This window comes from Grampus griseus (genome assembly GCF_964374135.1).
Source record: "Grampus griseus genome assembly, chromosome: 1".
NCBI classification, from domain to species: domain Eukaryota; kingdom Metazoa; phylum Chordata; class Mammalia; order Artiodactyla; family Delphinidae; genus Grampus; species Grampus griseus.
Genome location: NC_139017.1, coordinates 161057210 through 161073166, shown reverse-complemented (window position 1 = coordinate 161073166; position 15957 = coordinate 161057210).

Below are 15957 nucleotides of genomic sequence, written 5' to 3'. Positions count from 1 at the left end.
TTGTGATTTGGCAGTTAATAATAATTGAGCAATTGCTGTCTACCAGGAAATTTCCTATACACCTTACCTCCGATAAGTCAGTCATTTAATGATTTAAAGGAAACCTGTGAGAGGGACTTCCCTGGTCGTCCAGTGGTTAAGACTCCGCGCTTCCACTGCGGGGGGCGCGGGTTCAATCCCTGGTCGGGGAATTAAGATCCTGCATGCCGCGCGGCGCAGTCAGTAAATAAATAAATAAATAAATAAATGAAACCTGTGAGAGATTAGGCAAGTTCTAACTAATAAGTGAAAACTCTCAACTTGAACTCAGAATTCTCACTCTGACCATTAAACTGATGCTTTCGCTTGACTGTCAATGGTGAGAACTGCTGTTTACTAACTGTGCTAGATGCTAGGGTTGTAAAGAAGACCCGATTCCAGCCTGAGTCCCTTCTGGAGCCCGGGTCCTCACACTAAGATGGACAAGAACCCAAGAACCCACAGACATAAAGGAATGTACAAAGAGCTGGGACAGCAAAGAGTGAGCAGCAGTGTCAGCAGGAAAAGCTGCCTCCTACCTGGATTGGTGTAGCAACTTGCTCTCCCTGTCTTTATATCTTGCCATCCTCATCCCACCAAATTCCCAATCCACTCTTAACCCTGCCACAGATCCAAATTCACAGATTCCAGGCCCCTTCACCACTAAGCTCTAAGTTATCTTCCTAGTCTTATTTCTCTGCCACTGCTCTCTTCATTATCCTAAGGGTCTGGCATACCATTTTTGTTTTTGCACTCCATCTTTTTAAGACCCAGTTTACTTTTTTTGCTTTTATTTTTTATACAATTTTTAAAAGTTACACTCCATTTACAGTTATTACAAAATATTGGCTATGTATTTCCCATGTTGTACAATACATCCTTGTAGCCTATCTCTTACACCCAACAGTTTGTATGTCCCACTTCCCCACCCCTAAATTGCCCCTCCCCACTCCCCACTGGTAACCACTAGTTCTCTAAATCTGTGAATCTGCTTTTTCATTATATTCACTAGTTTGTTGTATTTTTTAGATTCCCCATATAAGTGACATCATACAGTATTTGTCTTTGTCTGACTTATTTCACTTAGCATAATGCCCTCCAAGTTCATTCATGTTGCTGCAAATGGCAAAATTTCATTCTTTTATATATAAATATAAATATATTTCTTTTTTATCCATTCATCTGTTGGACACTTAAGTTGCTTTCATATGTTGGCAATTGTAAATAATGCTGCTATGAACATTGTGGCGCATGTATATTTTCACATTATTCTTATTTTTTTCAGATGTATACCGAGGGATGGAATTGCTGGGTCGTATGATAGTTCTGTTTTTAGTTTTTTGAGAAACCTCCATAGCGTTTTCCACAGTGCACCACTACAGGTGGGAGGCAAGATAAACACAAAACTGTTAATAGTAGTTTGGGAAAAGCATTCTCACATTTCTGTACTGTATCAATTTCTTTACAATTAGCACAAAGTTTTTATATTAAAAATGAAGTATAAATGAATGATTCCATTTTTATGCCTTTCTGGAAAAGGCAAAACTACAGGGCCAGAAAAGAGGTTGCCAGGATTGGGAATGGGGGGAGGAGTTGACTAGAAAAGGGGACAAAGGAATTTTTTGGGATGATAGAAATGTTTTGATTGATTGTGGTAACAGATACATGTCTGTTCAAGTTTGTTAAAACTCACAGAACTGTATGATAAAAAAATGTGAACTTATGGGCTTCCCTGGTGGCTCAGTGGTTAAGAATCCACCTGCCAATGCAGGGGACACGGGTTCCAGCCCTGGTCTGGGAAGATCCCACATGCCGCGGAGCAGCTAAGCCCATGCGCCACAACTACTGAGCCTGCACTCTAGAGCCCGTGAGCCACAACTACTGAGCCCACGTGCCACAACTACTGAAGCCCACGCGCCTAGAGCCTGTGCTCCGCAAGAAGAGAAGCCACCGCAATGAGAAGCCTGCACACCGCAAGGAAGAGTAGCCCCCCTGCTCACTGCAACTGGAGAAACCCCGCGTGCAGCAACGAAGACTCAACGCAGCCAAAAAAAAAAAAAAAAAAGGTGAATTTACTGTATATAAATTATACCTCAAGAAACCTGACTTTAAGAAATGAAATAGAGAAAATATAGAAAGCACGGACTGTATTTTTTAAATAATTTTAATTGCACAAGTAATAAAATGCACAATAATAAAATAATCTATACTTTTTAAAAATGAGAACATTACAGGTAAATCTAAAGTTTTGTGTCTCTGCCCTCATCCAGATTCCCTCTCTCCCTCCTTTCCAGAGGTAATTGATATGTGTTAATAATAGAAACATGTAGCCATTGAAAATAAAGCACTAGGTTTTGTGTGCACACGTATGCTCTTTATTACGGTATCATGCAGTACCGTATTCAACACCTTCTTCATTCAATTTTTTTATACCTGTTGATAAAGCGCAGTATTACTTTGTTTCCGTTAATGGTGTCATGCTGTAACTTATTCTGCAACTTTTATCAATTTTTTTGATGTCTAATTCACTCTTTAGAAGTACAGCAGATGGCATTCCACTTTATGAACCCACCACATTCTGCTCTTTCATTGTTGTGTAGGTGAAGATTAATTAGCTCCCAGTTTTTTGCTCTTACAGGGATCCGGTGCCTCCAGTGCTCACGTGCTGGGGCAGCTTCAGGGTGGACGGCTAGGAGTGGCACAAGTTTGTGCATTTTCAATTTTAACAGGATGGGATTTGTGCCTTCCCCAGATAGGCACCCACAGCTGCGGGGAAGTAGGTCTTGCAGAGCCCCAGACCAGCTGTAAACCGTCACGGTTCCCTCCCACAAACCCCTCCTCCCCGCCCCTCCCTCTGCACCCGCCGGCATCTTCCCAGCAAGCACTGCGCATATTTGCATATAACTCAAGTGTTAGATTTACTTTTAAATGAAAATCCAAAAATAAACGATAGAATCTCTTTATGAAGCCTTCTCTCCGGCTCAGAAGTTCCTGCAGTTACACCCTCAATTTCGGGAACTCTGAGTAGAAAATTGCATCGACTTTGTTTTCACCTTTATCATAAAAGGGATTTGCCGACACTGCCACCCTGCTGTTATCGTTAGTGCGGTAAAAAGGGCTTCTGTCGTGAGTGACACACGTGGGGCAGCTCGTTTGTTCTTCGTGCGGAATCGACATCAAGAGATTTCGGAAGCATAATTTTTTGAAAACCGGGCAGCTAGTGATCGTTGGTCCTGGCGCCCTTCTTTTCTAGTACAAAAATACAGAGTACTTTGTTTTCAGTAGTTAAAGTGAAATGAAGGTATTTTTCGTGAGCGGGTGGGTTACTGATTTTTCAGCCGAGCCGGGCTCAAGGCCTGGTGCGAGAAAATCTCGTATGTCATGGAGTAGGAATCCCGTGCGCCGCGATTGGTGAGCCCACGTGCCGAAACTGTTGAAGCCCACGCATCTAGAGCCTGTGTTCTGCAACAGCTAAAACTAGCACAGCGCCAAGTCCGCGCACCGCAACAAAAAGTAGCGCTGGGTTTTCACAGCAGCGCAAGCCCGAGCGCAGCAACGGAGACCCCAAGCAGCCAAAAATAAATAAATAATTTGTAAAAAAAAAAAAAAAAAAAAAACCTCGTGATAAATTCTCTTTATGGTGTACGATGTTTAGTTTTCAGAAATCTAGGGGAGGTGTCGGGGTTGTGAACTGTTTGTGAAGACTGCTTTCACAAGTAAACAATTGTTTTTTTTTTCTAAATAGCAGAAGCAGGTACTTTTCTCCTTTCACAAGTTAGGAACGTAAGCAACGAAGATGATATATTTGTCCGTGAGTGCACTGCTCTAAGCCGAGAAAAAGACTTTCCGTACCCTTTGCAGTTGTTTGTCTGCAAAAGCGATGGAATTATCATGCAAAAAGTATTTTGTAAAAATTTATCCCGTTGAGAAATTGGGATTGACATGTATGCATAAACAGTAGTATGTATGGAACAGGTAACTAATAAGAACCTGCTGTACAAAAAAAAAAATCCCCTCCTTTTTTTTACCAGATGTACGTATCGCTTTGTAAAGCTGTGTTGATGTTCATATAGCTTTTGTCGTTTAAAAACGTAGAGGCAATACCTTAAAACACCAGTGAAGTAGCGCTTTCTTACTGCTGATAGCAACAACCTTTCTGGAGAGCAATTGGGCAAGAGACATAAAAATCTAAAACCTTCAAAAAAATTCGTGTCTCAAGAATACGTTCTCCCATGAGATTTAGGGAATTCCCTCACAGTTCAAGGGTTACGACGATTCGCTGCCACTGCAGCTGGCGCAGGTTAGATCCCTGGCCGGGAAACTAAGATTCTGCCGCCCAATGGGGACGAAAAGAAAAGAGAAAGATTTAGCTACAAGGATTCATTAATTCTAACAAATGTATCGTGTACTCATATGTAGTGGTCCCTCCATATCCGTGCAGGATGGGAAAGGTGGTTCCAGGATCTGCCGTTGGATACCAAAATCCGTACATATACAAGTGCTTTATATAAAGCGGCCTACGGACTTCCCTCATGGCGCAGGGGTTAAGAATTCGCCTGCCACTGCTGAGGACACGGGTTCAAGCCCTGGGCCAGGAAGATCCTACATTGCCGCAGAGCAAGTAAGCCCGTGTGCTACAACTACTGAGCCTGCACGCCCAGCCTGTACTCAGCAACAAGAGATGCCACCGCAATGAGAATCCTGCACGCCACAACAAAGAGTAGCCACTGCTCGCCGCAACTAGAGAAAAGCCCGCACACAGTAAGAAAGACCCAATGCAGCCAAAAGCAAAACAAAACAAAAAACGGCCTAGTGTTTGCATGTAACCTATGCACATCCTCCAGTTATATTTTAAATCATCTCTAGATTACTTATAATACCTAATACAATGTAAATGCTATGTAAAATAGTTGCGGGGAGGTGGCAGATTCAAGTTTTGCTTTTTGGAATTTTGGAACTTTCTGGATTTTTTTTTTTTTTTTTTAAATCCATGGTTGGTTGAATCTGTGGATGCAAAACCTGGGGATACAGAGGGCTGGCTGTATTATTTTGCTCACTTAACAAATGAGAAAACAGAAGCTCTGAGAGGCCCAGATCACAGAGCTAGAAAGTAGCAGTCAAGAGGTGAGCTCAGGTCTTCTGAGAGGAATCCTTTGCTCTCACAGCACAGAATACCCAAGGAGGATGTCAACTAGAGTGACATCTGTTAGAGAAGGAAAATTTATTAGGAAAGTGAAGCTTTTTTCATTTTACTTATCCGTATTTTCCAGTTTTCTAAGAAAATATGGAGTACACGAAAAGATTAGAGAAATAATGAGGACACATAGTCACTGGAATACAAATGATGAAAAACAAAATCAGACTCACAAAGAAGCCAGTCACAGAAGACCATATATTATATGATTCCTTTTACACAAGATGTTCAGAAGAGGCAAATCTATAGAGACAGAAAGTAGGTTAGAGATTGCCTGGGACTGGAGTTGAGAGCAGGGACTGACTACAAATGGGCATGAGGGATCTTTTTGGGGTGAAGGAAATGTTCTAAAAGTAAATTATGTTGCACAACTTTATAAATTTACTAAAATCATTGAATTGTACACTTAAAATGGATAAGTTTTATGATATATAAATTATATTTTAATAAAGCTGTAAAAAAAATCAAGGGCTAAAAGGAGAAAAGTTCACTCAGCTAGGAGCCTGAGAATATATAATCAGTTTATGGAATAAGTTCCCTACTTTAGAAACTTTAAAAAAAAATAAATTTATTTATTTTTGGCTGCGTTTGGTCTTCGTTGCTGCGCGCGGGCTTTCTCTAGTTGCGGCGAGCAGGGGCTACTCTTCCTTGCAGTGATCGGGCTTATTGTGGTGACTTCTCGTTGCGGAGCACGGACTCTAGGGTGTGCGAACTTCAGTAGTTGGGGTACATGGGCTCAGTAGTTGTGGCACATGGGCTTAGTTGCTCCGTGGCATGTGGGATCTTCCCAGACCAGGGATCGAACCAGTGTCCCCTGTGTTGGCAGGCGGATTCTTAACCATCGCACCATGAGGGAAGTCCCTAAGAAACTTGACTTAAGTAGATTTCTTGTATTTTGAGCTTCTGTGTGTTAGCTGAAAACTTTTCACTCACTCATTAAAACCCTTTAATGGCACCTAACTAGCTTGGGTTAACATCCTGTAAATTTTGAGTGACCCACCACCTTCTTTGTTCTCAGGGCTCAAGCCACACTGGTCTTCTTTCGGCTTCTCCGAAGCCACTACTCTCCTCAACTTAGGACCTCCAGAAATTTCTCTCCTCCACCTGGAAATACTCTTTCTCAACGGCCTGTCTTCCTCTCCCCTTCTCCCAAAGTGGCTAACTCCTCCTCGTTCTTCATATGTCAGTTCAAATGTCACTTCCTCAGAGAGGGCTTCCTTGATCCCTCCAACCCTCACTAGGTTAGCTCCCCTACACTCTATTACACTCTTTCATGGCACCATATACTTCTCTGCAGAACATTATCATGATTGTTATTAATGTATTAGTTGCAAAGTTAATTGTTCAATATCTATATTCCCCAGCCAGATGTCACGTACGTGAGGGCAGGGAACTTATTTATGTCTTATAGACCACTTGTGTCCATGGTTTCTGGTGTAGTACCTGGCACATAATAGACATTCAATACATTTGTAGAGCATTTCACAATCCATGAAGTTCTTGTGTATATACAATTACATTGGCCACTATTTACTAAGCACCTACTATGTCCTAGGATATAGGAGTAAACAAGATAGCGTGTTTCTGTCCATTCTAGAGAGTTGACTGTACTCTCCTATGTAGGACAAAACAGTCTTCTCATTTTACAGGTAATGAAGATTACACCACTTTCAAGAAAGTAGCAGACCCTTCTGAAATTAAAATAGAATTACTTCAAATAATATCAGAGACTCCCAACTGGATGGGTTTACTGCAGGCGGGTGGGGGAAGAGGAGATGGTTCAGGGAGATGGATTTTGAGAGGCTAGGAAGCTTTGGTATTTTGAAGGATGGAAGAGAAGAGGGTGTCAATTTGTCAGAAGAGAAGAGGAAGTTTCCATCCTTCAGATGGGCAGATGCCAGCATAGCTCCTCTCTTGAAACCAACCAAATCTGGTTCCTGAGATCCCCTATCTCGGATGTTGGGATCAGTGACCACTGATAAGAAATGAAGGTCACACAAAAATTGTAGTCTATACACTAACTGAAAAGGAAATTAAGAAAATAATTTCATTTACAATAATATCAAAAAGAATAAAATACTTAGGAATAAATTTAACCAAGGAGGTGAAATGTAGCCAAGGAGGAGTGTAACTTGTACATTACAACTACAAAACATTGCTGAAAGAAATTAAAGAAGGCAGAAACAAATGGAAAGACATTCCATGTTCACAGGTTGAAAGACTTAATCTTGTTAAGATGCCAGTACTAGCCAAAACAAACTGTGGATTCAGTGCAATCCCTATAAAAATCCCAATGACATTTTTTACAGAAATATTTAGAAAAACCCATCCTAAAATTCATTTGGATTCTCAAGGGACCCTGAATACCCAAAACACTCTTGAAAAAGAACAAAGTTGGAGGACTAAACTTCCCGATTTCAAAACTTACTACAAAGAAAACTAAGTAAAAATTTTGTGGTATTGGTATAAAAACAGACATATAGACCAATGGAATACAATAGAGAGTCCAGAAATAAATTGTGGCATCAAATGATTTTTGATAAAAGTGCCAAGACCATTCAATGGAGAAAGGACAGTTTTTTCAGCAAATAGTGTTGGGAAAACTGGATATCCACATGCAAAAGAATGAAGTTGAAATTTTACCTTAAACCACATACAAAAAATAACTCAGATCAAAGATCTAAACTTAAGAGCTAAAACTATAAGGTGCTTAGAAGAAAACAGGAGAAAAGTTTTATGACATTGTGTTTCGTAATGATTTCTTAAATATGACACCAAAAGCACAGGAAACAAAAGAAAACATAAGTAAATTGGACTTCATCAGAATTTACAACTTTTGTGTATCAATAACCGCTAACAATAACCACTACAGAATGGGAGAAATTATTTTCTCTGTCCCAGACCAACTTTTTCCTCTTCTATGGTGTCACCTCCTGCCCGTGCCAGAGGATGAAACTCTAGGGCTGTCAGGACCAGGCCTTGAGTGGAATCTGCAGCAGGCCTGCTGTGGTGGGACCAGCTGAAGAATTCATGCCTGAGCTGGAGGAGCAGTGGGCTCCCCTACCACCCTGCTGTGGCCTTCCCAGTAGCGGGCCCAGGGCCCAGTGTGACCAGAACAGCGAATTTGGAAGAGGAGGAGGAAATCCTTTTGTTTGATATCTCTGGAGTTGTAAATGTTGATAACCAATTAAAAACAAAAACAAACAAACAAAAAAAACTTCAGGCATCCTCTGGACTCTACATTATCCATCTGTGAAGAGTTATGCCCTATGGGTCCCCAGAGTGGGTAGCCTCTGGTCTCTATTCCCAGGTATCTACTTCCAGCTGGGGACACTGTCTCCAGCTGCCTGGCCAGCTACTAATTCTGCAATTTCAACATGTCCACAACTCAATTCATAATTTTTATCCCTACTTCCCCTTAGATTCCCATCCCCCCATCAAACCTGCTTCTCCTCTTGTTTCCTCCACCTCAGTGAATGGCACCTCCATCACTTAGTCACCTCCAAAAGACCACTCTAAGACCACCTCCTGAATCCCCACCGTCATCACCTGTTCTGTTATATTACAGCCAGAACCTCCTAATTGGTCTTTTGACTTCCTGTCATGCTGCCTTCTTCTTTTTTTTTTTTTAATATTTATTTATTTTGGCTGCGCCAGGTCTTAGTTGCGGCATGCGAGATCTTCGTTGCAGCATGTGGGGTCTTTTAGTTGCAGCATGTGGGCTTTCTTAGTTGTGGCATTCAGACTCCTAGTTGCAGCATGCATGCGGGATCTAGTTCCCTGACCAGGGATCGAACCCTGGCCCCCTGCGTTGGGAGCGCAGAGTCTTACCCACTGGACCACCGGGAAAGTCCCCTGTCATGCTGCCTTCTCGTCTTCATTCTTTTTTTTAAATTTATTTTTATTTTTGTCTGCGTTGGGTCTTCGTTGCTGCGCGCGGGCTTTCTCTAGTTGCGGCGAGCGGGGTTACTCTTCATTGCGGTGCGCGGGCTTCTCACTGAGGTGGCTTCTCTTGTTGTGGAGCATGGGCTCTAGACGAGCAGGCTTCAGTAGTTGTGGCACGTGGGCTCAGTAGTTGTGGCTCTCAGGGTCTAGAGCTCAGGCTCAGTAGTTGTGGTGCACGGGCTTAGTTGCTCTGAGGCATGTGGGAATCTTCCTGAACCAGGGTTCGAACCCATGTCCCCTTCATTGGCAGGCAGATTCTTAACCACTGCACCACCAGGGAAGCCCTCATCTTCATTCTTAACTCCTCCAATGGCCTTCCTTTCCCTTAGAATTAACCTTGTGCTTCTCATCGTGGTCTACAAGACCCTGCATGAGCTGGCAGTGGGATCTTCTTTTTACTCCTTTTTTTTCTGTCACTCTGCTCCAGCCTGACTGGCCTTCTCCAAGTTCCTCCAACACATGGATTTCACAGCCTTTGCCTGTGCTGTTTCCCCATAGAATCCTGGAATGTTCTGCTTCCAGATCTTCAGCTGGCTCCTTCTCATCCTCCATGCCTTAGCTCCTGAGCCAGGCCTTTCCTGTTCTCACTGTGTCTAGTTATATCCCCTCCCCAGTCACTGTCTCTCTCACATCTCCTTTATAGCCCTTACTGACACCTGGCATATCCTGTCCCTTGTCTATATCCACTTCCCTCCTCTCTCCCCCACTTCCCCTCTTTTTCTACCCCCCACAATGTATACACTCTGCAATAGAATGTCTATGAGAACAGAGACAAAATCTATTTTATTCACATGGGACTCCCAGCCCCTGGAACATTGCCTGGTACATAGAGAGCACTCAAAAATCTGTGTTTACTAAAGACTGCCTGCACTTTTGTGTCTACCTCCCCACCCCTCGCAGCTCACCCCACCCTCTGTATCACATTCTCGGAAGCCAGAAGCCACTAATAGATGGGGACTGAATCTGGAAGGGAGGAAGTTCCGCCCGTGGGTGCAAAAAAAATATATTGGGGATGAATCCAGATACAGTTAAGTGAATCACCTCCTCCCCACACCAGCCCCACCCACCCCTACTGTCCTCCACCATCACCAAAGCAAAAGGCTAACTTGCTGGTTTTGGAGCCAGAGAGGATAAAATTCAAGTCCTGCTTGCTCTGTGACCTTGAATCAGTCTCTGCCTTGGCCTCAGTTTCCTCATCTGTAAAAGGAACACGATAATGGTACCTCATTCACAGGCAGGTTGGGAAGAGTAAATGTGGTAATCCACACTCACAGGACTGGGTATCATATCTGGAATGTAATAAGCACTCAAGAAATGCCAGCTGGTATTATTATTAATACTCCAACTGGCACCACCCACTTGCCTTTTAGAATAGAGCCCAGTCAGCTGCCTCCATTGGCTACAGGACCTTAGTTAAGGCCCTCTCTGGGCCTCAGTCTCCCCATCTGTGGCAGGGACTATTAGTAGCTACACTTATGAGTACATTCTCTCTACCAGGCGCTTGGCATATGCACTGTTATGCCCACTAGAGTGTAAGCTCCCTCAGCTCATGACCAGCTTCCTGCCCAGTGCCAGGGACATCATAGGCATGCCCAAAACCTCACTCTTCACCGTCTCTTATATTCTTTAAATTATCTTATTTTATTTTATTAATTTTTAAAATTGTGGTTAAAATATACTTAACATAAAATTTATCATTTTAACCATTTTTAAGTGTACAGTTCAGCGGCATTAAGTACATTCACATTGTTGTGCAATCATCACCATCATCCATTTCTAGAACTTTTTCATCATCCTCAGTTGAAACTCCCACTAAACACTAACTTCCCAAACCCCCCTTCCCTCGGCCCCTGGTAACCACTATTTTACTTTCTGTCTCTATGAATTTGACTATTTTAGTTACTTCAAATAAGTGGACAGAGCCTGGAATTAGGACGGATCCATTGGGAGTGGCAGCTCTGCAACTTCTTAGACTTGCAACCTGAGGCTGTGCCACTTAATTTCACTGAGCCTGTTTTGCCTCTTCTGAGAAATAGGGATAACACTCCCTACCTGGAAAGGAAATTTCCTGCCTGGAATTTTATCTATGGAAAGGCTCCTAGCACACTGCAGACACAGAGAAAGGGCTTAAGCAATGTTAGTTTCTTTTCCCTTCAATCCTATGAGCAGTTAGTCTCAGGAAATCATAATGGTTAGGCCATAGCATAGACTGAGGTCAAGAGCTCAGATTCTGGTTCTACCACATACCAACTATGCGACCTCAGTTTTCCTATCTGTAAAATGGGGACACTACTAGTACCTACCTTGTGGGGATTCCATAAGTTAATAACAAGTGTTTAAAATGGCCTGGGGGTCTTCCCTGGTGGCGTGGTGGTTAAGAATCCACCTGCCAGACGTAGAGAATGGACTTGAAGACACGGGGAGGGGGAAGGGTAAGCCTGGGACGAAGTAAGAGAGTGGCATGGACATATACACACTACCAAACGTAAAATAGATAGCTAGTGGGAAGCAGCCGCATAGCACAGTGAGATCAGCTTGGTGATTTGTGACCACCTAGAGGGGTGGGATGGGGAGGGTGGGAGGGTGGGAGGAAGACGAAAGAGGGAGGGGATATGGGGATATATGTATACGTATAGCTGACTCACTTTGTTATAAAGCAGAAACTAACACACCATTGTAAAGCAATTATACTCCAATAAAGATATTAAAAAATAATAATAATGAACATTGCTTTGCAATCAAATCTCAAAAAAAAAAAATTAAGAATCTGCCTGCCAATGCAGGGGACACAGGTTCGAGCCCTGCTCTGGGAATATCCTACATGCTGTGGAGCAACTAAGCCCCTGCGCCACAACAACTGAACCTGCATGCCACAACTACTGAAGCCCATACGCCTAGAGCCCGTGCTCTGCAATGAGAAGCCACCACAGTGAGAAGCCCGCGCAGTGCAAAGAAGAGTAGCCCCTGCTTGCTGCAACTAGAGAAAGCCTGCGCACAGCAACGAAGACCCAACACAGCCAAAAGTAAAATAAGTTAAATAAATTAAAATAAATAAATAAGTTAAATGGCCTGGCACTTAGTAAGCTTTAGCTGTTATTATTCATGATGCTGTTGTTGTTAGTTGGCTTGAAATAAACATAGTCAAGAGCCAGCAGAGCTGTAGTTCTTCCACCTGGCTGTCCATTAGAGTCATTGAGGGACATTTTAGAAAATTTTCATGGCCAGGCTCTAGCTTCACAGATTCCACTTGAATTTATCTGGGGTGGGACTCTGGTATGAGTATTTTATAAGATCTCCCCAAGTGATTCTATGTGCAACCAGGGATAGGAGGGCCACAATGGTGGGGTAACTAGGAGCATGGGCTCTGCAGTGCAACTGCCTAAGTTCAAATACAACACAGCCAACAAATAGATATATGAATGTAGGAAAGTTTTTTTTTTTTTCTTTTTTGGCTGTGTAGCTTGCACAGGATCTTAGTTTCCTGACCAGGGATTGAACCTGGGCCCTCAGCAGTGAAAGCACAGAGTCCTAACCACTGGACTGCCAGGGAATTCTCTGAATGTGGGAATGTTCTTAATCTCTCACGTTACACTGGGTTAATAACAGGACCTGGGAGGTTATATAGATCTAATGTGCTTAGAGCAAGCTCTCAGCAGATCTGGGTACCACTGTCCCTCAGTTTCCCTGCTGTTTTCAAACTGATTGCAGCCACTGTGGGCCTTGTCCAGTTCATACCCACAGTGTCCCCAAGGGGGCCTGGAAGCCTTGAACGTCCCACACGGAGGCCTCTCCTAACCCTGCCAGCTACCCCCAAAGTTATTTTTGGCCCTTCCACTGTTCATCTTTTTTAGTCACCCAAAATGAACAGAATTATCTCCCAAACAAAATTGTCTGCTCAGAAATCAGAGAGACCCCAAGAATGCTAGAGGGGAGGATAGAACCAGACTGGCCATTCAAGTATGTCTCATATTGAAAAGAAGAAGGAAAAGGGAATTCCCTGGCGGTCCAGTGGTTAGGACTCTGCACTCTCATGCTCTCACTGCCAAGGGAGGGTGTGGGTTCAATCCCTGTCAGGGAACTAAGACTCTGCAAGCTGCTCAGCCCAGCCAAAAAAGAGGGAGAGGGAGGGGGATGCGGTGGGGTGAGGGTGAGGTGGGGTGTGGGAAGAGGAGAAGAAAAATTATTCTCTTCAATGTTTAGGAAACAGTGTTTAAGGGGAAAAGAAGAATAACACAGATTGCACATTCAAGACAATTCTTCAAGCTAAAGGAAAAAAATGCATAGAAAAAAGATTGGAAGGAAATATACCACATGTTAAATACGTGGGTTTTTTTTCCTTCTTCATCCTTTTATGCATTTTACAATTTTCTGCAGTGAACAGGTAATTACAGGAAAAACAATTAAGTGAAAAAATAAAAAAGGAAAGCCTTCACATGACCTTTTTGCCTCTTAAAATAATCATCTTTTTGCCTTATGCCTTAGTTCCTTCTTTTTGTCAAAAAATTTTAAAGAATTTTCTCCACTCACTGTTTCTGCTACTTCTCCCACTTACCATTTGATTCACTCCAATCTGGCCTCCTCCCTAACCTCAGAGGTGACCCACCCTGGAAGGATCAGCAATATCCTCTTAGCTGCTAAGTCCAATGACTTCTCCTTTTTCCTTGCCTGATCTCTCTGCAGTATCTGGCATTGTTGGTGCCATCTTATTCTTCTTTTTTTAAAAAAAATATTTATTTATTTAGGCTGCTCCAGGTCTTAGTTGTGGCATGCGGGATCTTTAGTTGCGGAGTGTGGGCTCTTTTAGTTGCAGCATGGGACTTAGTTGCAGCATGCAGACTCTTAGTTGTGTCATAAGGACTTCTTAGTTGCGGCACACATGCTGGATCTTGTTCTCCCACCAGGGATCAAATGTTGGCCCCCTGCACTAGGAACCCGGAGTCTTACTCACTGGACCACCAGAGAAGTCCTGCCATCCATCCCCTTCTGGAAGCGCCCTGCCTGCTCTCTGGGCTTCTTTTCTCTTCTCTGTCCAGGGAGCTAAGCATTCTTACCACTTCTGGTTGGTTCCTTCAGGTTCCTCAAGGCTTAATGTTCCCCAGGTTTGGGCCCCACATTGCCTGCACACTCTTCCTGGATGACCCATCCACTCTTGGCCTCTGTGGCCCATCTACATTGACAGGTCCCAAAATCCAGTCCTGGACTCTTGCCTCAGACCAGTCAATCCAACTTCCTCTGGATGCCTTCATCTAGATGTCCCTCAAACACCGCAGACTCAACAAGTCCAAATGGACTCATTATTTCTACTTTCCCTCAATCCCCAACAAACTCTTCCTGCTTTGTTCCTTCACTTGGGGTCATCCTTGTCCCTTTCTCTCACTCCCCACATTTGCTTGGTCACTAAGACCTGTTGGTTCCAATTTGGAACTGTGTCTGGAGCACAGCCATGAACTCTGCCCTGCATGAGCCCCTCTCTCTCTTGTGGGGGTGATCCTAGCAAGATGATCCTAGTTTCCCTCACATAGTTTCCTTTTCCTGGTCTTTATCCTCTCCAGTCCGTATCATAATTTTTCGGATCATTCATTCATTCGATCAACAAACATTTGCTGTGCACCAAACTCTACAGGTTGACACAAAATAGATAAATAAATAATCCAGGGGCTTTCACATTGTGGGGATTGCTATGAAGGTAAGCTGGGAGGTTGAGAGAAAATGACTAGGACATGGATGGGAGTTCTCTCAGACATGGTGCCCTGAATAGTCCCCCAAATGAACCTGACAAGTGCCCTGGTAGAACTGGGAGCAACAATGATAGGGAAGAAGGTGACTGGGGACCCCACTTTAAGGTTGGGAGCCAGTGAAGGTCTGTGAGGAAGGATAGATGAGAGTGAGCTCTGAAGACCTGAGGGAGGAGCTTCCCAGCTAGGGGGAAGAGCCAGTGACAAGGCCCTGAGAAGAGTTCCAGGCACAAAGAGAGTATCCAGAGCACAGTGAGTGAGGGGCAGAGGAGGGCAGGAAGGAGATCACACAGGGTGGCCCTAGTGAGAGGTATGGATTTTATTCTAAGTGCAATAGGAAGCTACTGAAGGGTTTTTAACAGGGAAGTCACATAATTTGACGTTATTTCTTTAAAGGGTTACTCCCTTTAGGTGCCTAGGGCGGTTAACATTTGCAAGTGGGTGGATAGGGTTGCTGAGTACTAGAAAATGACTTCAGTGGTCCAGATAAGTCCTGTGGGCTGGGGCTGGGTGTTAGCACTACAGCTGAAGAGGACTTAAACCTCCCTTGGGTCCTTGTAGGATATCTCCTTACCCCTTATGAGAACCATCTGGTTCCAGCCCCCCTCTTCAGCCACATTTCCCTGTATTTCTTTGTACATGTTGTTTTTGGAATGCTCTTCCCCACTTTTCCCTTTGATGAACTCCTACTCATTGTTTGAGACCAGGCATAAATGCCTCCTCCTCTGTGAAGCCTTTCAGGAGTCCTCCAGGGAGAGTCTTTTGCAATTTTTCTGTGCTTTGTTTATAACTCTATGATAACACCTATCACACTGTACTGTCTTGTATGTTTACAATTCTGTCTCTGAAGAAGTAGACCGAGAACTTCTGGAAGGCAGGGACAGGGTTTTGGTCAATGTTCAATGAGTGCATGATGCATAATCAAAAGATATAGATGATCTTGCTATGAAATAGTTCACAAAGGTCAGGAGTCCACTCATGACCAGCCCCTATTATATTCAAAATCACCTACTAATGTGTAAGTCTCCTTATTTGATCCTGGAAACAGCCCTCAGAGGTGGGCAC